Source organism: Schistocerca nitens, chromosome 3 (genome assembly GCF_023898315.1).
Source record: "Schistocerca nitens isolate TAMUIC-IGC-003100 chromosome 3, iqSchNite1.1, whole genome shotgun sequence".
NCBI lineage: Eukaryota > Metazoa > Arthropoda > Insecta > Orthoptera > Acrididae > Schistocerca > Schistocerca nitens.
In genome coordinates, this window is record NC_064616.1 from 191,019,037 (window position 1) to 191,041,106 (window position 22,070).

Genomic DNA, 22,070 nt, shown 5'->3' on the forward strand with positions numbered 1-22,070 from the left:
AACGTTTTTCCACTGTTCAATCGTCCAATGCTTACGCTCCTTACACCAAGCGAGGTGTCGTTTGGCATTAACCGACATGTGTGGCTTATGAGCAGCCGCTCGACGATGAATTCCAAGTTTTCTCACCTCCTGCCTAACTGTCATAGTACTTGTAGTGTATACTGATGCACTTTGGAATTCCTGTGTGATGGTCTGAATAGATGTCTGTCTATTACACATTACAACCCTCTCCAACTGTCGGCGGTCTCTGTCAGTCAACAGACGAGGTCGGCTAGTACGCTTTTGTGCTGTACGTGTTCCTTCACGTTTCCACTTCACTGTCGCATCGGAAACAGTAGACCTAGCGATGTTTAGAAGTGTGGAAATCTTGCGTACAGACGTATGACACAAGTGACACCCAATCACCAGGGCACGTCCGAAGTCCGTGAGTTCCGCGGAGCGGCCCATTCTGCACCCTCACAATGTCTAATGACTGCTGAGGTCGCTGATATAGAGTACCTGGCAGTAGGTGGCAGCACAATGCACCTAATATGAAAAACGGATGTTCTTGGAGGTGTCCGGATACCTTTGATCACGTAGTGTATTTAAAGTACGAATTGTCGGAAAATATCCCTTAACCACCATACATGACAGTTTCGGACCCATTCTTATCCCCATATGTAAACAAACTTGTGGCTGAAAAGCGTTTTAAGTCGACTGAAATGGTATGGTTCTCGCTTATATTTAAATATTCTAGAATCACTTTGTGGGTTTGCATTTTACCAATTGAAACAACACTGAGGACTAGAGCTAAAAATAGGTGTATGTTTACCTAAAAGTCACAGTCGTTCAGAGCCAGGACGGAAGTTTTCACCTTGGAAGTGATTGGGTAGTTTGTAACGAGGAAGGACATATTTTTGCTTCTCCGTCTTTTCTGTAACGGCGTGCCTTTCTACGAAAAAATGCTCCATTCTGGAGGGAGTTCCGGAGAGGTCGTTAATAATCGCCAGAGGTTGTAATTTGTAACCGGTTCCCTTCTTCCTTTAAACGAGCCACCGTTTATGGAGACGAAAAACAATCTGCAGTGGCACTTCTCCACAAAAGACACGAGACTGTAGCGAGAACAATTACGTCGTCTTTCCTTATTCTCCCCTTTCATCCCCTGTCGTCTCCAGACGCTGGAAAATTGATCAGAAGCGCTTTTGTAGCGACTGAGGCGTCTTAAAGGCGACTTCCTTGATGCAAGAAGTCTCTGGCGCCGCAGGCAACCCGTCAGTGTGACGAGGCAGTCGCTTCAGCTAGCACCCGCCGTGTTCCCAGCGCCCGACGATTCGTCTTTCTTAGTGGCTCTCAACAAGCTACCCGTGGCGACAGAGAACACCAATTTCTTCGCTTCCTGAGATAAAAAACGTGGGAAACTGGAAAAGAACATGAAATCTGAAGCACTTGAGAAAAAATTTCTGTGTGCGCAGTTCGGGTCGGCGATATAGATTTTTCGTCAAAACCTCGAGATTAAATCATAACAGATTTTCGTGTTAATGTGTCGTTTGACTATCGGTCCCTTAATACGACGGCGACAAGGAGTGCATTAAACGTATTCACAATTGCGATTATGGACAACCATCAGCTGTAGAATGGAATGACGACAATGAAAATTTGTGCCGGACCGGGACTCGAATTCGGATTTCCCGCTTCTCGTATTACGTATTATCCTTACATTTTGCTGTCCGAGCGCGACTCACGGCCAAACTTCCATATGTCGTCAACCATGTGTCTACATCCTATACTCGTACATTCATTGTGTGTATTCCAGTACAGGTGAGACATTGTACTTGAAAGTCGCTTGGCCGTTGTCGGTGGAAAAATACGATGTTGCAGTGCTTGTGTTATTCTCAATTACGAAGCGAAGTTCCCTTGTATATCGTAATTCAGAATAACACAGGCACTGCAATATCGTATTTATCCTCCGACACCGGGCAAGCGACTTTCAAGCAATATGCCTCACCTGTACGGGAATATACATAATGGACGTACGGCTACAGTTTGTAGACGCATAGTTGACGACACACGGAAGTTTGAATCTGGCCGTGAGTCGTGTTCGGATAGCCTAATGGTAAGGCGACCGGTCACGAGAAGCGGGAAATCCGGGTTCGAGTCGCTGTCCAGCAAAAATTCTCACTATCGTCATCCCATTCTGCAACTAATGGTTGTCAGTATTCGCAATTTCGAATACAGTTAATGTATTTCGTAACGGCTGTATTCGCCGCAATGCCTGTTTCTTTGGATGTACATGCATGTCCAAAGGAACTTTGCATCGTAAATCAGAACAACACAGGAACTGCAATCATATTCCAGAGTGAGATTTTCACTCTGCAGCGGAGTGCGCGCTGATATGAAACTTCCTGGCAGATTAAAACTGTGTGCCGGACCGAGACTCGAGCTCGGCACCTTTGCCTTTCGCGGGCAAGTGCTCTACCATCTGAGATACCCAAGCACGACGCATGACCCGTCCTCACAGCTTCAATTCCCAAGTTCGAGTCTCGGCCCGGCACACAGTTTTAATCTGCCAGGAAGTTGCAATCATATTGTTACAAAGAGTGGAAAACGGTTACAGAATAGACTAATCACTAGTTTGGACTAACGCTGGCGGTTGTATGCCACAATCGCTTTTCCTTTTCGACGCTACTTAACGTTGGCATTCCCTCGGCACTGGACTTCTAGTCTTTTTAGTATTTCTTTCGATGCGAGCTTTCCTCTGACTAGCGTTTTCTGTTTTGTTCATTCATGAGTCCGTAGCGTTTTGTTTAGCATGGTGGTATTCCGGTTGCTATGGGTTGATTTATCGATTGTCATTTTTTCTTTGTAGTTCACTGTTGCTGTTTGAGTTTTTATGTGTCATTTTGTCATTGGCAGGTGAGTGGAGCTCTTGTTGTTGTTGTTGTTGTTGTGGTCTTCAGTCCTGAGACTGGTTTGATGCAGCTCTCCATGCTACTCTATCTATGCGAGCTTCTTCATCTCCCAGTACCTACTGCAGCGTACATCCTTCTGAATCTGCTTAGTGTATTCATCTCTTGGTCTCCCTCTACGATTTTTACCCTCCACGCCGCCCTCCAATGCTAAATTTGTGATCCCATGATGCCTCAGAACATGTCCTACCAACCGGTCCCTTCTTCTTGTCAAGTTGTGCCACAAGCTCCTCTTCTCCACAATTCTATTCAATACCTCCTCATTAGTTATGTGATCTACCCATATAATCTTCAGCATTCTTCTGTAGTGCCACATTTCGAAAGCTTCTATTCTCTTCTTGCCCAAACTATTTGTCGTCCATGTTTCACTTCCATACATGGCTACACTCCATACAAATACTTTCAGAAACGACTTCCTGACACTTAAATCTATACTCGATGTTAACAAATTGCTCTTCTTCAGAAACGCTTTCCTTGCCATTGCCTTGCCTCACGTGTTCCAACATTTCTACAGAATCCAAACTGATCTTCCCCGAGGTCGGCTTCTACCAGTTTTTCCATTCGTCTGTAAAGAATTCGCGTTAGTATTTTGCAGCTGTGGATGCTACAAAATGGAATACCAAGTGGAGAAATCGGAATATTTCTGGCATATGCTTCTGTTTGAGTTGAATAGAAGGGTGACAGCAACGGGGGCAGCCTTAAAAATTTCCGCCGCGTATGGAGATAATATCACTGGGCAGAGCAGGACAAGAAAATGGTTTCCTCGTTTGAAGGAGGATCGTTTTCACATTAGTGACTCTCCATGTTCAGGAAGACCTTCGAAGTTTGATGAAGATCACTTAAACACGTCAGTCCACAATGATCCACGTTAGTATACTCGAGAACTGGCAAATGTGATGAACTGTGATCGTTCCACCATCGTGCGACGTTTGTTTGCAGTGGGGAAGGTTCAAAAATCAAACCACATGCTATGAACCAAAATCACAAAAATCGGCTGGTGGCCATATGTGCATCTCTGCTTGATTATCATCAATTGGCTCCTGAACAACACCGACCATTCCTGCCCTGTATCGTCACTGGTGACGAGAAATGGTGTCTTTATGCTAACATAAGGAAAGGGAAGAAATGATTGAGCCCAAACATAGCAGCTACTCCCCGTTCAAAGACCTGCGAGCATCCACAAAAAATAATGTTGTACATCCTTTGGAACAGCGGTAGTGTAGTGTATTACAAATTGCTTCCATGAGGTGTAACCATCACTGCTGAGATTTATTGTCAACAACTGAGACGTCTTGCAGACACAATCCAAGAACAACGACTAGGAAGACTGCGTGAAATGATGCTACTCCACACTAACACTCGTCTGCATTCTGCTAGACCAGGGCTTAACAACTGGCCGGTTTTGAGCACGAGTACTCGCGTCTGCTCAGGCACGTGCTCGCGAGCAGCTGCAAGGTCGCGGAGTGGGGAGGGAGGGGAAATGCGCGCGTACGTTTGAATACGGCCGCAGTGTGCCTGTTGAATTCGCGCCGACTGTGTAACGTTTAAAGTACTACGATCAGCTCGTAACAGTCACTTCGCTGGTTCAACCCCCATTGGGAGGAATTTTATCTGTTTACTGAAAAAGATGGTGTTGCAAAATGATTAGTATGTCACAAAACGCTGAATTCTTTTACGAAATTTAATTTGCAGCGACATTATGTGTCGTACCACACGAAAGACTACGGACGTGGAAAATGTGATTGACCAGATCGTGCACAGGAAGTTATTAAACTTAAACGGAAGCTATCCGAAGAAGATCTGGACGACGAAGAAAAATCAACTGAGGCAGCTCTCAGAGTGGGTTACAAAATTGCTTTGCTTTTAGCAAAATCCCTGCGCCCCTTAACTGATGGCGATTTAATAAAAGAATGTTTGGTAGCTGCAGCGGAACATTTGTGTCCATCTCAAGTTGAACATTTTCTGATTGTGGCATTATCTAACATGACCATTATGCGTCGCATACAGGACATGGCAGACGACGTCCAGAGCCAGTTTGCAAATATCTGTAAATATTTTATGGCGTATTCTCTAGCTCTGGACGAAAGTGTTGATATCACTGGAACAGCGCAGCTTGCCATATTTATTAGAGGTGTTAATAGAGATCTTCAGGTGAGGGAGGAGCTCCTCAATGTAGTAGCCATGAAGAACACTACAACCGGAGGTGATATTTTAAGTAGTGTTGAAGAAAGTGTTGAAAATATAGGATTGTCGTGGAATTCTTTAGTTTCAGTGTCTACAGATGGTAGAGGCATACACTAAGCAAATAAAATTATGAGGCACGTGTACATTCTCCTTAATTTGTTTCATTTGTCGCAGTAATAATTCGTGAGTGATATCCTTGCAGGTGGCCGCGGATTTACATCGACTGGCGGCAGCTGTTGTGTACCCCACGTGACTCTCCCCACTCTCCGCTCTGGTCCGGTAGTGGGGGTAGCGTGCTCGCGCTGCTCCGTGCTCGCGCCTTGCTGCTCACAGCTTGCTCCGCGAGCACGTATGTTGTGAAGCCCTGTGCTAGACTGATTAAAAACACTATACAGGACTCGGGTTGAGAAGTCATTCCGCATCCACCTTATTCACCTGATCTTGCACCCTCAAATTTTCACCTTTTCCACTCTCTATCGAACATCCTTCAAGGAACTTCCTTTCCTACTGAAAATGCCCCGTGAACATGGCTTGAGAAGTCCTCTTCTCAAAACCACGTGATTTCTACAATCGCGGAGCCTAGCAGTTACCCCAGCGTTGGCAGACTGTTCTAAGCATTGAAGGAGAATATATTATTGATGACTAAAGTCTCTGTTACTTGTATCTGCTGAGTTTATTGAACTTACTGGGAAAACGCTACAAACTTATGTATCAACCCAGTATAATTACGAGCATATTTTCAAGTCATATGAGAAGACACATTCAATTATTTTGTAATTTCCAATTTAAACCGATTTTCACTTACATTCCAGCGAATATAGTATAAAAATTTTTTTTACAATGACACCCAAAGCAATATCCTAGCTAAACGTGATTCCATGCTACACCATTTACACTAAGCTAGTTCCTAACAATCACGAGTATACGCCTATATTGGAGTGATGACGTCACTGGCGAGAATCACGTACAGACATGTTTTATCCGCTGTGGGCGCAACCACTCTTTACTTATTATTAGTCTCGTAATTGTTAGCGATTCAAATCTGGCGGTACTTCGTACCGCAAAAATGTTCAACCGACGAGCACAAACATAATGAGATTTTCACTCTGCAGCGGAGTGTGCGCTGATATGAAACTTCCTGGTAGATTAAAACTGTGTGCCGGACCGAGACTCGAACTCGGGACCTTTGCCTTTCGCTGGCAAGTGCTCAACCATTTTTTTAGTCTCATTTTGTTCGTTATCTGCTCGGGGCGGACGTCGCAAGACACCCGTTTCAGTTCTTCGTTGATCCATTAACTCAGTTTTTTACAGAGGGCAGCTAACCCTCTGACCGAACACGCTGAGCTACCGTGTCGGCTATCTGAGCTACCCAAGCACGACTCACGCCCTGTCCTCACAGCTCTACTTCCGCCAGTACCTCGTCTCCTACTTTCCAAACTTCACAGAAGCTCTCCTGCTAGGTTCGCAAACAATCGCAATATATAATTTATAAAGTATTTTTTACATTTGATGTTGTACGCACATCATGAAGTTGCAGATGGACAAATGTCGACTTTGAGTAAACTACTATTGCTGTCTGTAGTAGTTGGATGAAATAATTTTTAGTGACATTTTAAAGCTGTTTGATAATTTGCTGTTGCACTTATAATACGTATTTTATTATTTCGTAGTTGTAGAAATTCAAGCTTGACAGCTAGTTGTTGAGTGCGTGAAATCGGTTTGTTCATTTAGGTGTGAATCCATATTTCAAATTTCACCAAAATATTCATGATACGACCTTTTTCGATTTTGTGCAGGATTTGTGGTGTGTTTTCAGTGTTTTCAATAAAACATAAGGCGTAACTGAAGATTTTATTTTTTTACGCTGCTCTAAGTTTACAACATTTCTTTTATATTTTCTCTCTGAATGTAACGCTATCTCAATCACGAAAACTTTGGTGGCAAAGAACACAGCTTCAATAAAAATGTTAATCTGATATTATTTTACCATAACTTTCTTTGTATGCAGCTTCCGAAATCTTCTCTTTCTTCACTCTCTTCCTGTCTCTCTCGTAAAATGCCCTTTCCAGCTGCATTAAAAATGAGTTCTGTGTCAATAATCACAACTGGATTGAGCCATCAGAAGTCTAGTGCTCCTGTTTGACATTCAGCTGAGCGCTTTGCCGTGGGAACATGAGCCGAGGCTGCCGAACCAATATTTAAATCCGATAGTAACGCTTAAAGGAAGCTGCTGGAAATCCGAGAATATCATTTCGCCTCTAAGTAAACAGGGTTCCTGAAGAGGGAGTCCTCTCTCAGCGCAAGATGGAAGAGGGCTCAGGGTTGCAACACAATACCAACGCCCCTGGGAGAAAGCACACGAGCTGGGCCTAAAAGGACAATTCGGTTAGGAATGACTCCCACATGCAGGATCTCGATTTATCATTATTGTGTAAATATAACACCTTACTGTGGCAAAAATATGGAAATCATTTTATTTCGCTGTGCTCAATATATCTCGGACATCAGAGTTTTTTGTCCTTCACATTTTCATCTTTAGGTACCAAGACGTCCTTTCCCAGTACATCTAAAGTTTACCCGCCATCTGTCTTACTTCCATAAAAAGATTATCAGTAAAGCTAAAGGGCTATTAAAAAAAACACGGAGCGAGGTATCTCAGTGGTAAAAACATCATTTCTGTATTCGGGAGAAGCTCTGTTCACAATGCAGGCTGTCCATCTGTACAATTCGTATTGTCAGATAAATATTTAAATAGCATAACAGACAACAACAACCACGATAATTCATACTGAAGTAATATCGGTAAATAAGGAAGGAAATATTTTGATTTATCGTCCTGTCGACGTCTGGGTCATTAGAGATGGAGCACGAACTCAAATTGATGAAGGATAAAGAAGGAAATCGACCGTACCCTTTTCAAAGACGTTGTCACGGTATTCGCCTTAAGTTATTTAGGTCAACCAAGGAAAACTTAATTGTAGGTGAACAGACGGGAATCTGAACCTCCTTCCTCCTTAAATTTCAGTCCAGTGGCGTATCAGTCCTCCACTTCGCTCAGAGGGAAAACAAATCCAGATGGTTAAATGTTGGAATCGAGAATGTACTTTTGTCAGTTTGCACTTAACTTCTGCTTTAACTGTAAACTTGTAACTCTACTTTCATTTCTAAAATGATATGAATGCACCCATAATGCAATTCGATGTCGTATCTTCTCCTATCAAGTCCCATATTCGTACCTTAGGACTGGATAATTATTCCTCTATCAGAACTGCCGATAGATGACGTACAGGTGCTTCCAAAGCAAAAGATAAATTATTGCAGACTGGATGTTATAGTATAGCTAAACTGTATTTCGTGCTGTAAGATCTGACAGAAACTTTTCAAGGGGGATAAAGCATAAGTTGCAGACTCGGACTGCATGATGCAGAGGACTGAATTATATTTTTCGTAGTCTACCTGTACTAGTTCCGTCAAGTACCGTGATTGTTTCCTCTAACGGTCTTCTTCTAACCAGATATTGCATATTACAGACTAGTGCTCCGACTTCCCTGTCGTCGTTGCCAATTGAACTGTAAAGTGTAGCAACATAAATGAGTGATAACAAAACTGACTATTGCACACATAGCTGCATTTTTGAGCTTATAGAAGCCAAGAAATTTACTGATGACTCATGATTTCGGGTAAGTTCTTGTTTCTAACTGTGTCTCGTAGATCACTGCCTATGTCGCTGCCTTGTTTATAAAAATGTGGATAGCCAAGAATTAGGTTACAACATTAAAACAGAACACTTATTTATAGCACTCACCACGTTATCACTCGAATAATGTGAATAATAGTTTTGAAAATGTATCTAAGTATAATGAAAACAAGTAGTATATTTATATTAAAATCAACAGAGAGCTATTAACATTCTCTCAGATTTTCATATTTTATCGACAGCAAACTTCAGTCTATTTCTTATTTGTATTTTCAGTTTATTACTTTCCCGTTTTTGAATTGCTCATATCTCGCCAAAAAGGATAATCTCGCACTTATCTACTCGTTCGATTATCTGCCTGTAATACAATGCTCTGTGGAAGTGGTTATCCAGTAGCTTTGTTCGCTGATTTAATTAATGTTATAACCATCACGTCTCCTGGGTTTAATTTTATTTTCAACACTTCATTCTTAATATTTAGTAATTTAAGTAGTGAAGTTTTGTGCCACCAGCAGTGCCCAAGGCGTGTAGCTTCATCACTTTTAATGGCCTTCATTTGGTGTCGCGTATCTATCGTCAATAATTCATTTCGTGTTATTGTATAGTTGAAATACAGAGAAGCAACCACTGTGAGGAAATAGCAAGAAGAAATGTTGACCACATTTGAATTAGCAGGGGACCCCTCGAATGTTGCGACCATATCGTATTTGCCTGCAAAGCCGAACAGGCACAGAGGATGCGTGCGCAACTCACTGGGAATTCCGGAATCTGCGGATAATGGAGCACCTTAAGGAAATAGCTGGCAGGTTGGATAGGAATACGCTGAATCCACTATGCAATACCTCTGATTTAGCCAGTAAATGAATAAAATCATGTTTTGTACGAAACGTTTTGTCTCCTAACGCTGGAGATCTCATCAGAGGTTATAAAGATTCAAATAGTGTTTTCAAAGTTAAGCAAGCTCAGCAAGCCCAACTGTCGATGTGTATCCACACAGCAATCGGATTGTGACGTCATCAAGCTGCATCTCCAGTTCGCGGGGTTGTGCCGACGTGTGTTATGGAGCTTGTAGTGCGGAACACTTTGCGTTGCTTGCTTTATGTAACACTGAGGCATATAACTTGTCTAATTTCAGTCCTCCTCCTTTTATGTTGAACTTGTTTTTTGGTCCAGAATTTCCATAACCCCCCGTACACACAGTATGTGATCATAAGTATTCGGACACCCCCAAAAACATACGTTTTCATACTAGGTGCATTATGCTGCCACCTTCTGCCAGGTACTCCATATCAAGGACCTCATAAGTCATTAGACATCGTGAGAGAGCAGAATGGTGCGCTCCGCGGAACTCACGGACTTCGAACGTGCTTAGGTGATGGGGTGTCACTTGTGTCATACGTCTGTACTCGAGATTTGCACACTCCTAAACATGGCTAGCTCCACTGTTTCCCATGTGATAATGAAGTGGAAACGTGAAGGGACACGTACAGCACAAAAGCATACAGACCAACCTCGTCTGTTGACTGACAGAGAGCGCCGACAGTTGGAGAGGGTCGTAATGTGTAATAGGCAGACATCTATCCAGTCCATCACACAGCAGTTCCAAACTGCATCAGGATCCACTGCAAGTACTACGACCGTTAGGTGGCAGGTGAGAAAACTTGGATTTCATGACCGAGCGGCTGCTCATAAGCCACACACCACGCCGTAAATGGCAAACAACGTCTCGCTTGGTGTAAGGAGCATAAACATTGGACGATTGAACACTGTGAAAACGTTGTGTGGAGTGACGAATCACAGTACACAATGTGGCAATCCGATGGCATGGTGTAGGTATGGCGAATGCCCGGTGGACGTCATCTGCCAGCGTGTGTAGTGCCAACAGTTAAATCTGGAGGCGGTGGTGTTATGGTGTGGTCGTGTTTTTCATGGAGGGGGCTTGCATTCCTTATTGTTTTGCGTGGCAGTATCACAGCACAGGCCTACAATGATGTTTTAAGCACCTTCTGGCTTTCCACTGTTGAAGAGCAATTCAGGGATGGCGATTGCATCTTTCAACACGATCGAGCACCTGTTCATAATTCATGGCCTGTGGCGGAGTGGTTACATAACAATAACATCCCTTTAATGGACTGGCCTGCACAGAGTCCTGACCTGAATCCTATAGAACACCTTTGGGACGGTTTGGAACGCCGACTTCGTGCCAGGCCTCACCGACCGACATCGATGCCTCTCCTCAGTGCAGCACTCAGTGAAGAATGGACTGCCATTCCCCAGGAAAGCTTCCAGCATATGATTGAACGTATGCCTGCGGTAATGGAATTTGTCCTCAAGGCTAAGGGTGTGCTAACACCATACTGAATTCCAGCATTACCGATGGAGTGCGCCACGAGCTTGTAAGTCATTTTCAGCCATGTGTCCGGATACTTTTGATCACATAGTGTATCAGCATAGTATTATGTTATCAGAGAAACGAATTTGTGGTTCCCTGCTCTTATTGCGTGATCTACTAATGCCGACTTATCCATGTCGTCCAGACAACAATTTCTCTCATCTACGTGTACATCTGCATCTACATATATACGCCACAAGCCACCTTTCGGTGTGTAGCGGAGGGTACGTAGTGTACCAGTGTCACTGTCCCCTTTCTTTTCTTTTATGGCCGCGTATGGTTCACAGGAAGAAAGATTGGTGGTAAGCCTCTCTGTGGGTTCGAATCTCTCTAATTTCATCTCCATGCGCGTTTCGCGACATATACGTAGGAGGAAGCAATATACTGGTTGACTTCTAGAAACGTACGCTGTCGGATATTGAACAGTAGACCACGCCTTGATATAGAACGCCTCTCTAGGAGCGTCTCTCACTGGAGTTGACTGAGCGTCTTCGTGATGCTCGCACGATTACTAAATAAACTTGTAAAGAAACGTGCTGCTCTTTTTTGCATCTTCTCTATTTCCTCTATCTATCCTGTCTGGTATGAATCCCAGACTGACGAGCTATATTCAAGTAATGGTCTTACGAATGTCTTACGAGCTACTTCCTTTGTTGATGGATTTCATTTCCTGACGATTCTTGCAGTGAATTGTCTGGCATCTGCCTTGCCCGCGATTAATTTTATGTCGTCGTTCGACTACAAATCTCTCCTACGCATACTACCAGATATTTCATGGAAGTAACTGCAATTGTCTAGTCATACATAAAGACTGTTTCTGACTATGTATTAGTTATACGTTACATTTGCTTACGTTGAAGGTTAATTGCTACTCCCTGCAGAAAAGCGTCGATCTCTGCACGTGCTCCTGCATTTCGCTACAATTTTCCACCGTTGCGACCTGTCTTTATACATCATCCACGAAAAGCCTCATAAAACCAACGGCTTATGTACTAGATCATACTTTTGCTAAGAACTCTTCCATCCAATCACGCAGTGGGTCTGATATTCCGTGCGCTCGTCTTTTGTTCTTTAGGCTGCAGTGCGGATCTATGTCGAACGCTTCCCGGAGGCCAGGGAACACACGAGTGTGGGTATCTGTTGTTTTCTGGGTCTCGTCAACGAACAGAGCGAGCTGGATTTCACACCATCATTATCTTCGGAACCCATGTTTATTCCTACACATGGGATTTTCAGTCAGAAATGTCATAATGAGCGAGTATGAAACGTATTCCAAAATTCTACAACAGTCCGACGTCGGGGATATAAGCCTATAGCTTTGTGTTTCTGTTCGATCCTTCTCGAAAACGGAAATGACCCGTGCTTTTTACCAATCATCAGAAGCGTTTCGCTCCTCTAGACATCTACGTTTCACTGCTGCTAGAAGACGGGCAAGTTCTTTCACATACTATGTGTAGAACCGAACTAGTATCCCGTCACATCGAGTGACATGATCTCTATTGAATGAGTTCAGTTGATTTCTACTCTTGTTCTCTTATTACGATATCTGTCATTTTATCGTTAGCGCGGCTGTTAGAGGAGGAAATACTGTGCAATCCTTGAAACAGTTTTTGAGAAAGAATTTAGTATTTCGGCCTTTCCTGTGCCGTCCTCAGTTTCAGCCGTTATGGCAACAGAGTGTCTGGACAGACGGCTTCGATCCGCTTACTGATTTAACGTACAGTCAAAACTTTTTAGGTTTATTTGTCAGTTCGGAGACAGAAGTTTGCTTTCGAATCCATTTAAAGCTTGCTCTACTAGTAAGGCTTATTTGCCTTCGTTTAGTTCTTGTTTGTCGGTGAAGCTTTGGATACGTTTAAATTTGCAGTGAAGCTCCCATTGCTTTCGTAGCAGCGTTCTAAGACGGTCGTCGAATCACCGTGGCAGTTTTTTCCATACCTCACAATTTTGCTCTGTACGTATTTGTCTCAGTCATATTGTACGACATTCTTGAACTCTGACCATTGATGCTCAACACTGTCAGTGCTGGAGGTGAAATTTTCGTGATAACCAGTCAGGCAATCTAAAATTTCTCTTGTCGCTCTTGTTAAACAGGAAGATCTTCCTACCCTTCTTTGTACTCCTATTTACAAATTCAGTGATGCAGTAACTGATTCCTTTTTCTTCAGTAATTGACAAAGAGGCCGCACGGCAATCTGAGTTTTGTAGCTTTTTTATATTTATGGTACGCGCAGTTTCAGGACTCAAAGACCAATCTCATAAACCATTCGACGCAACTCTCAAAAGTTCTCAATAAAATCGACTTCTAAATTTTTGTATCGTTTTTAATACCGTAAAGTTGGGTTGATCTTTCGACAGGTAGTGTGGCTTCATGGCAGATTACCCGCCTAACACATGGGTGGCCTGGGATTCATTCCAACCTCAAGTAAATTTTTAAATAAACATGCATGTTCTACGACTATTTCCGTGAAGAGTAAATATAAAAGAGTTAATTTGTAGATTTTTTATGATTTACATGATCTTTATCAACAACCGTTTATAAACGATCGGTATTTATGAATTTACATTTTCAATAAAAATTGGATTTTTGTGTGTGATATGTAATCACAAATAAGAAGGCGAGCATATATCACAAAAATGATAATTAGATAAACGTTAATTAACACATATTTGATAAATTCCATATTTAAAGGACTTAGGTATTCGAACAGAACGGAAAAAGGCGAAAAAAATAATGACCGAAACGAAACTCGAACCAGCGATCCAGCGATTACCAGTCTCGAGCACTACCATTTTTTCCATATCTATGTATTTTATGCCTCATGGAAATGTTCGTAGGATATGCACCTTTGTTCAAAAATTTGTATTAGATGGGAATCGAACCAACGTCACACACATGTAAGACGAGCACTCCAACCACAGAGCCAAGCTGCCTGTCGGAAGAAAAGCTTACTTTGGGATACTTATAACACTCGGAGAATTTCAAAGTCGCTTTTCGCGATAATTTTTGGGAGTTGCATCGAACAATTTTCTGCAATTGGTATTTGTCTTCTGAACTTCACGTACCATAAATATTTAAAAAAATTATAAATATCTCCAGCAACCCCAAGATGTTATCCTCACGAGTCGGTTCTCTGACTGTTTTATGACCTGAGCGTTGCCTTGATGAGTATAAACAGTTCGAGTTGTTTGAGTGTGAAACTACAACCTGAGTCTTTATCCCTCTGATGATATGTCCATTATGGGACGAAATATTAGTCACAAGAACATGCCTTAAATCACAGCCTAACGTATATATTAGTATAGCAAAACCCACTACGGAGCCAAATAACGGCCATGTACAAACAGCTTTGTAAAATTTACATTATTGCTTCACTTTTCTTGCTGGCGTTACGAAGTAGCACGTTAAAGTCCATGGATTCAGGCAGTGAACAAGGTATGTGTTCGGGTCTAGCTAAAGCTGACATAGCAACTTCGTCGAAAAATTTTTTACACATTTTCTGTACACATACTTGAATAATACAGTGATGAAACCAAGGAGCAGTTGTGCGACATAAACGAAAGTTAGTAGACGTGCTTCTACATCTGAAAGATGATGTCCATTCAGTTTTCGCGTCAATCGCATAAGAGTAACGCTACTAGCGCCACTATGAGGATGCAAATCAGGTTTGCTTTAAATACAAGACATAATGGTCACGAGCGTTAGTTACCTCTGAGACTGGATGTGGTGACTTGATGTTAGTAAGAATACCATTACGACGACACAGAAGACATTACCAACACCTCACTGAGTTTGAACAGGATCGTGTAATGCGGCTACGAGAAGCTAGATGTTCGTGCGGTACTGCAGAAAGACTTGGCAGGATTGTAGCCACTGTATATGATTGCTGGCAGCGCTATTCACGAGAATGTACGGTCTCAAGACGGCCGGGCTCCGGACGGTCATGTGGCATTACCCAGACAGAAGACCGTCGTGTTCGGCTCCGGACGGTCATGTGACATTACCAAGAGAGAAGACCGTCGTGTTCGGCTCCGGACGGTCATGTGGCATTACCAAGAGAGAAGACCGTCGTGTTCGGCTCCGGACGGTCATGTGGCATTACCAAGAGAGAAGACCGTCGTGTTCGGCTCCGGACGGTCATGTGGCATTACCAAGAGAGAAGACCGTCGTGTTCGGCTCCGGACGGTCATTTGGCATTGCCAAGAGAGAAGACCGTCGTGTTCGGCTCCGGACGGTCCTGTAGCATTACCAAGAGAGAAGGCCGTCGTGTTCGGCTCCGGACGGTCATGTGGCATTACCAAGAGAGAAGACCGTCGTGTTCGGCTCCGGACGGTCATGTGGCATTACCAAGAGAGAAGACCGTCGTGTTCGGCTCCGGACGGTCATGTGGCATTACCAAGAGAGAAGACCGTCGTGTTCGGCTCCGGACGGTCATTTGGCATTGCCAAGAGAGAAGACCGTCGTGTTCGGCTCCGGACGGTCCTGTAGCATTACCAAGAGAGAAGGCCGTCGTGTTCGGCTCCGGACGGTCATGTGGCATTACCAAGAGAGAAGACCGTCGTGTTCGGCTCCGGACGGTCATGTGGCATTACCAAGAGAGAAGACCGTCGTGTTCGGCTCCGGACGGTCATTTGGCATTGCCAAGAGAGAAGACCGTCGTGTTCGGCTCCGGACGGTCCTGTAGCATTACCAAGAGAGAAGGCCGTCGTGTTCGGCTCCGGACGGTCATGTGGCATTACCAAGAGAGAAGACCGTCGTGTTCGGCTCCGGACGGTCATGTGGCATTACCAAGAGAGAAGACCGTCGTGTTCGGCTCTGGACGGTCCTGTGGCATTACCAAGAGAGAAGACCGTCGTGTTCGGCTCTGGACGGTCCTGTGGCATTACCAAGAGAGAAGACCGTCGTGTTCGGCTCCGGACGGTCATGTGGCATTACCAAGAGAGAAGACCGTCGTGTTCGGCTCCGGACGGTCATTTGGCATTACCAAGAGAAAAGACCGTCGTGTTCGGCTCCGGATGGTCATGTGGCATTACCAAGAGAGAAGACTGTCGTGTTCGGCTCCGGACGGTCATGTGGCATTACCAAGAGAGAAGACCGTCGTGTTCGGCTCCGGACGGTCATGTGGCATTACCAAGAGAGAAGACCGTCGTGTTCGGCTCCGGACGGTCATGTGGCATTACCAAGAGAGAAGACCGTCGTGTTCGGCTCCGGACGGTCATTTGGCATTACCAAGAGAGAAGACCGTCGTGTTCGGCTCCGGACGGTCATGTGGCATTACCAAGAGAGAAGACCGTCGTGTTCGGCTCCGGACGGTCATGTAGCATTACCAAGAGAGAAGACCGTCGTGTTCGGCTGCGGACGGTCATGTAGCATTACCAAGAGAGAAGACGACTGACGCATAGTAATGCGTCCTCAGCAGCAATCGGAGCAGCAGTTAGCGCTACAGTAACATGACGAACTGTTACAAACCGGTTGCGTCAAGGATAGCTCCGAGACAGACGCCCTGTAATGCAGATTTGACTTGTTCTAAACCATCGCCATTTGCAACTCCAGTGGTGTCAAGCGAGAGCTCACTGGAGCTCAGGGTGGAGCGCTGTTGTGTTTCCTGATGAAAGCTGGTTCTGCCTTGGTGCCAATGATGACCGTGTGTTCGTTGGGAGGAGGCTAGTTCAGGGCCTGAAACCAATCTGTCTGCGTGCTATACACACTGGAGCTACGGTCTGGTGTGCGATTTCGTATGACAGCAGCAGCACTCTCGTAGTATCCCACGCACCCTGACGGCAAATTATTACGTGAACCTAGTGATCTGGCCTGTTATGCTGCCATTTATGAACAGCATTGGTGGGGGAGTTTTCCAACAGGATAACGCTCGTCCACATACCGCTGTTGTAACCCAACATGCTCTACGGAGTGTCGACATGTTGCTTTGGACTGCCCGATTACAAGCTCTGTCTCCAATCCAGTACATATGGGACATCATCGGACAAAATACAGCGTCATCCAGAAACAGCTTGAACTGTCCTTGTACCGACCGACCAAGCCCAACGGGCATGGAACTCCACCCACAAATTGACATGCGGCACCTGCACAACACAATACATGCACGTTTGCATGTTGCATTCAATTTTCTGGTGGTTGCACCGGTTATTAATGTAACAGCATTTTCCATTTGCAGTCGCTTATTTCGAGACAAATGTGGGCCTATTCATTACTCTACATTAATTATTTTTTGTTGTTGAGATTTTGCTCCATCAGCGTAGTTACTTGACTCTCAACGGTACAGGGCGTCTCTTCTAACCGTCGTCAGGCGCTTTTTCTCTGCTATTTCGCCAGATACCTGCAACTGACTTTCTGCAGTTTGATGGCTGTCGATCTTCCAGCATAACCATCAACATGACGTAGCGAATATGAGGTAGCCAAGGAGTTGAAATGTGGGCTCTACTATGTCAAGACTGCTTGGTAGCTACAACAGCAAAACAGGAGTACAAAATAAGAAAGTATTTATTACTTAATTTTGTTGTAGTCCATGGTCTGTTGGTTGGCAATTACAGAAGACGCGACTAGGCTAAGCGTCTGTAGAATGACAAAATTTACAAGTCATAAATCTTGCGCCGGCCGCGGTGGTCTAGCGGTTCTGGCGCTGCAGTCCGGAACCGCGGGACTGCTACGGTCGCAGGTTCGAATCCTGCCTCGGGCATGGGTGTGTGCGATGTCCTTAGGTTAGTTAGGTTTAAGTAGTTCTAAGTTCTAGGGGACTTCTAAGATGTTGGGTCCCATAGTGCTCAGAGCCATTTGAACCATTTGAACCACAAATCTTGCAGTGACGAATTAATCTCTCGTAATCTAGAATTTCGAATCCGGTGAAGACTAACTTGGAACTGGGTTACAAAGACTTGATGGCAGCAATGACTGAGCTGCAGACGATGACTGACTAACATCAGCGCACGCTGAACACTGAGCGCGGCTACGAACTGTAGACTGCACTACTGCACTACTCTCCTGCTACCCATGAAGTGGCATCGCGGCGGGCATAAGTACTGCGACTGGCTGTGTACTCTTTGGCTAGCACAGCCGTTCTTGTGTTCCGTTTATCGAGAGAATCGCGTCCGGCGGATCGATCTCTCAGGCGGCGGTGTGGTCGTATGACTGACAACATCACACAGTTTGCAGAAGGAAACGGCCCAAACACATATTGGTCATCGCTCTTACGTGTGACGCTCAGTGCCAACGAGACTAGTCTAGTGCTATACTCGTTGTAGCGATATGTGTCCACAGGAACAATAAAACAGGAAGAATAACGAGCACTCTAGCAGCGACGGAACAGCGGTGCTGCATGCTGGTAGCAAGTCAGTGCGGTGCAGGGCGGCACAAGGGTCGCTGCTAGAATACTGGCTATTCTACGTGTTTTACTGTTCCTGTTAACACATATGGATGAAACGAATATCGTGCTAGAATAATGAGGGACTGCCGTATCGAATTCGCAAGTAAAACCCAGCTTTAAAAATAATTTTGTTTGAATGGGAAACAAACAAACAGATTCCGTTGACACTGGGGCGTCGCACGATACATGTGAAGAGTAGTGTAGACACCTGCTGCACACTGAAAAAACGAATCTTCATGTATCTGCCGAAACACCAGAGAAAATACTGCTGATGCTTCTTAGGAACGAAACCCGATATATGTACAGTTATTGAAAACTTTTACTACACTACAGGTCATTAAAATCTCTACACCACAAAGATGACGTGCTACAGATGCGAAATTAAACCGACAGGAAGAAGATGCTGTGATATTGAAATGATTAGTTTTTGAGAGCATTCACACAAGGCAGGCGCCGGTGGCGACACCTGCAACTTGCTGACATGAGGAAAGTTTCCAACCAATTTCTCATACACAAACAGCAGTTGACCGGCGTTGCCTGGTGAAAGGTTGTTGTGATGCCTCGTGTAACGAGCAGAAATGCGTACCATCACGTTTCCGACTTCGATAAAGGTCGGATTGTAGCCTATCGCCATTGCAGTTCACCGTATCGCGACATTGCTGCTCGCGTTGGTCGAGATCCAATGACTGTTAACAGAATACGGAATCGGTGGGTTCAGGAGAGTAATACGGAACGCCGTGCTGGATCCCAACGGCCTCGTATCACTAGCAGTCGAGATGACAGGTATCTTACACGCATGGCTGTAACGGATCGTGCAGCCACGTCTCGATCCCTGAGTCAACAAATGGTGACGTTTGCAAGACAACAACCATCTGCACGAACAGTTCGACGACATTTGCAGCAGCATGGACTATCAGCTCGGAGACCATGGCTGCGGTTACCCTTGACGCTGCATCACAGACAGGAGCGCCTGCGATGGTGTACTCAACGACGAACCTGGGTGCACGAATGGCAAAATGACATTTTTTCGGATGACTCGAGGTTGTGTTTACAGCATCATGATGGTCGCATCCGTGTTTGGCGACATCGCAGTGAACGCATATCGGAAGCATGTATTCGTCATCGCCATACTGGCGTATCGCCTGTCGTAATGGTACGGGGTGCCAGTGGTTACACGTCTCGGCCACCTCTTGTTCGCATTGACGGCACTTGGAATAGTGGACGTTACATTTCAGATGTGTTACGACCCGTGGCTCTACCCTTCATTCGAACCCTGTCAAACCCTACATTTCAGCAGGATAATGCACGACCGCATGTTGCAGGTCCTGTACGGGCCTTTCTGGATACAGAAAACGTTCGACTGCTGCACTGGCCAGCACATTCTCCAGATCTCTCACCAACTGAAAACGTCTGGTCAATGGTGGCCGAGCAACTGGCTCGTCACAATACGCCAGTCACTACTCCTGATGAACTGTGGTATCGTGTTGAAGCTGCATGGGCAGCTGTACCAGTACACGCCATCCAAGCTCTGTTCGACTCAATGCCTAGGCATATCAAGGCCATTATTACAGCCAGAGGTGGTTGTTCTGGGTACTGATTTCTCAGGGTTTATGCACCCAAACTGCGTGATAATGTAATCACATGTCAGTTCTAGTATAATATGTTTGTGCAATGAATAACCGTTTATCATCTGCATTTCTCCTTGGTGTAGTAATTTTAATGCCCAGTAGTGTACGTGTTTTACTGTTCCTGTTAACACATATGGATGAAACGAATATCGTGCTAGAATAATGAGGGACTGCCGTATCGAACAGGCAAGTAAAACTCAATTTTAAAAATAATTTTGTTTGAATGGGAAACTAACTAACAGTTTCCGTTGACACTGGGGCATCGCACGATACATGTGAAAAGTAGTGTAGCCTCCGCCTACACACTGAAAAAACTAAACTTCAAATATCTGCCGAAACACCAGAGAAAATACCGCTGATGCTTCTCAGGACCGATGTATGTACAGTTTCAGATTATTGAAAACTTTTACTATTTAAAGTGATGTCTCCTTGTTATTTTCCTGTACTGGTATTAATTAAATCAGTGTATTTAGTGCCTTGCCGATGACTAGTTGTCAAATTTGATCCAATAACAACAGTAACAGTTCGGCGACACCATTTCCAGATTACGAGAAGACAGTAACGATGAAACCCTTGAAATGCAGGAATCGAGGAACAGCTGACAGTTTATTATGAGGATCTGAGACCTTGCTCATATCAGCAAGCAAGCTTTCACTTATTACGTTTCTCGAATAAAAGAAGTCCAATAACGCCAGCCTCTGGGCAAACGCCGAGAGTCTCGCGAATTCATAACGCGTCGAGGACTAACTCTTTAAGAGACTCGTTCTGAAACCTTCGCAGACTTCTATAAAAGAGAGGGCTCGTCTGTAGCACTTGGCTTCAGGTAAAACTCGTCTTCTGAGGAATGTGAAGACAAGTCGAGAACAAAACGGTGTTAGAACTGTCGAACTCATAAAAAAGATTTCAGTTCATTGTTCAACGCACAGTATGTAAACAATAAAACTCTTGGTCATTACTTTGTAAGACGTACGGAAACAGATGCGTCGAACGTTACGTTTCTGACAATAATGAAATTCTGATTGAGAACGAATGAAACAGAGATATGAACAGAAAATTAATTACTCCTACCACGAACTGTACAGAAATCGAACGTCAACTATCTGACTGCTAGTTTTAAAATTTTCTCTAACGTCTCCTAACAACTGTTCTGCAATGCTCCTGTAGGCGACAGACAACTTACCTCGACTTACGGCTGCAACTGCGTGATCAGCAACATGCTAAAATATTTCAAAAGCAATACTGCGAACCATACGGAGTGCAATGCGTGGAATAAATGCAACATTTACTGAATATCTTTATACGCAGAAACTGAACGATCAGGAGGGGTTTTGTCAACTAACCTTAAACGGTGTAAAAAAGGTGAAAGGAACTAATCAAGTCTATAGTCTATTTGCAATATATTATTTAAACAGTGACAAACTTTACACAGATTTTTAATTATTCCACAATGTCTGTACTCAACAAGAACGTTTCTGGCCGCGACAAATATACAAATATTATTCTCAATGTATAAGGCTCTGAGCACTATGGGACTTAACATCTGAGGTCATTAGTCCCCTAGAACTTAGAACTACTTAAACTTAACTAACCTAAGAACATCACACATATCCATGCCGGAGCCAGGATTCGAACCTGCGACCGCAGCGGTCGCGCGGTTCCAGACTGTAGCGCCTAGAACCGCTCGGCCACATTGGCCTGCCCTCAATGTATGCATACACAAATCTGATTATATCCCTCCAGTGCACAAGCAACCAACAACTAGGTGCAGCAAAAAGGCAAATTCTCAAAAATCCTCAGTTAATACCAAAGTCTCCTCCGGCGCTACTAGCACGATACGGCAGG